Source organism: Schistocerca piceifrons, unplaced genomic scaffold (genome assembly GCF_021461385.2).
Source record: "Schistocerca piceifrons isolate TAMUIC-IGC-003096 unplaced genomic scaffold, iqSchPice1.1 HiC_scaffold_954, whole genome shotgun sequence".
In the NCBI taxonomy this organism is placed as follows: Eukaryota; Metazoa; Arthropoda; class Insecta; order Orthoptera; family Acrididae; genus Schistocerca; species Schistocerca piceifrons.
In genome coordinates, this window is record NW_025729228.1 from 867,501 (window position 1) to 870,000 (window position 2,500).

Below are 2,500 nucleotides of genomic sequence, written 5' to 3' on the forward strand. Positions count from 1 at the left end.
TGTTGTGCCTTAACCTAACCTATGTTGTGCCTTAACCTAACCTATGTTGTGCCTTAACCTAACCTATGTTGTGCCTTAACCTAACCTATGTTGTGCCTTAACCTAACCTATGTTGTGCCTTAACCTAACCTATGTTGTGCCTTAACCTAACCTATGTTGTGCCTTAACCTAACCTATGTTGTGCCTTAACCTAACCCATGTTGTGCCTTAACCTAACCCATGTTGTGCCTTAACCTAACCCATGTTGTGCCTTAACCTAACCCATGTTGTGCCTTAACCTAACCCATGTTGTGCCTTAACCTAACCCATGTTGTGCCTTAACCTAACCCATGTTGTGCCTTAACCTAACCCATGTTGTGCCTTAACCTAACCCATGTTGTGCCTTAACCTAACCCATGTTGTGCCTTAACCTAACCCATGTTGTGCCTTAACCTAACCCATGTTGTGCCTTAACCTAACCCATGTTGTGCCTTAACCTAACCCATGTTGTGCCTTAACCTAACCCATGTTGTGCCTTAACCTAACCCATGTTGTGCCTTAACCTAACCCATGTTGTGCCTTAACCTAACCCATGTTGTGCCTTAACCTAACCCATGTTGTGCCTTAACCTAACCCATGTTGTGCCTTAACCTAACCCATGTTGTGCCTTAACCTAACCCATGTTGTGCCTTAACCTAACCCATGTTGTGCCTTAACCTAACCCATGTTGTGCCTTAACCTAACCCATGTTGTGCCTTAACCTAACCCATGTCGTGCCTTAACCTAACCCATGTCGTGCCTTAACCTAACCCATGTCGTGCCTTAACCTAACCCACGTCGTGCCTTAACCTAACCCACGTCGTGCCTTAACCTAACCCACGTTGTGCCTTAACCTAACCCACGTTGTGCCTTAACCTAACCCACGTTGTGCCCTAACGTAACCCACGTTGTCCCCTAACGTAACCCACGTTGTCGCCTAACGTAACCCACGTTGTCGCCTAAACCTGCTCTGTAATTGTTATACGACTCGTTCAATTAGTGTAGTGTTGCCCACCCGCAACCCTCGCAATATAGTTCGCTACTCGCACTCCCCGCTCCCCTGTGTATCGCTTCATGTTAAACACCTTGCAAGTCTTGCTCACTTTCCACATGCTCCTGCTGTACACTGTAATGTGGATGGCAGCAGGACGTACATGCCGCCCCTCCCCACGTCCCCACCTTGCCCCCTGCCTTCGCAAGCTGGTTGGTGAGAACTTTGCATGTTCAATGCCCTCCGCATGCGACGTACTCAGGCTACGTTGTGGTGCGGCCTGTGTCAACTGTCCGCTAATGTCGTACGCGTAAACCACAATCTGTACTGCACATTCGTCCTTATGTACTGAATGATACATCGTGGCACATGTGTGACCGTACAACGACTGCGCCCAAAAACGGCGGACCATACAGTGCAAATATTGTGCACGCAGCTACGTGTCGTCTCCCTATGAGAGCTGGATTGCAGTGTGGTACGCCATAGAGACGTGTGGGAGGAACGGACGCCGTGGATGGCGATCAGCATGAGCTGTCTGTTGATGTATTCGGACCTAGTCGTCTCTCCTCACACACCGTGATGGCATGGTGCACCGCGTTCCATATCTGCGACATGCTACAGAGGCCGGTTGACAGTCGTTCGAGCAATGGACATCGCATACGTACGGGGGCCACCTTCCACGTATTGTCTAGGCGTGCACATTTTGTTGCGTGTATGTGGGCAGACGTAGTGTGGCGTGACACCTGACACAGGCATGCAATAATCGTGGAAGTTGCAAATGGCGATGGACGCCTGCGTTTTCTGGTGAAGTTACGCAAATGAACAAATGGTAACCTGTTGTGGTGCGGTTGTTCTCGCTAGGGGTGAATCGGTGATGGCGACGATAGGTTGAGGTACTAACCGGTTGTTCCAGCGATACCCACCATGCCGACGAAACTGAACGGCATCTGGGTGTGAAGCGATACGCGGCGGTGGCTGGGTGGGACCGTCCCCGGCCGGTGAGGGGGCGCCTCCCGGCGTGCTGGCCGCGCGGTGCGTGGGCGCACGCGCTACAGCCGGCTGGTGGGGGCGGCCAGTGGCAGGCGCGCCGGCCGACGGACGCGGCAGGCGTCGCAGCTGCGCGCCGGCGCACCCTGCGCGCGGCGCCGTGCGGCCAAAGTAGGTCCTCGCGGGCCCGGTGCGAAGCGCGGTGGACATCTTCAGTGTGCTGGTCCGATTGAGGACTGTGTGCGTTGAGGATGCGCCGCCGCCCGGCGCTCGGCGCCGCGACGCCGTCTGCTGCTCGGTCGCCCCAGCGGTTCTCGCTGGTGGTTTGTATCGCAGCTGTGCGGATGTGTTGGCGCGTGCGCTGTGCTGGGAGAGTTCGCTTCGGCACCCAAGTGGGGCTTTTGTCCTTCTGTGGCGCTGGCGTTGGAGCTGCCGGTCACCGTAGGTGGCGCGTGTTGTCTCCCGCCGGCAATGCCACGACAGCACGCTCCCGGGCCTCTGTCG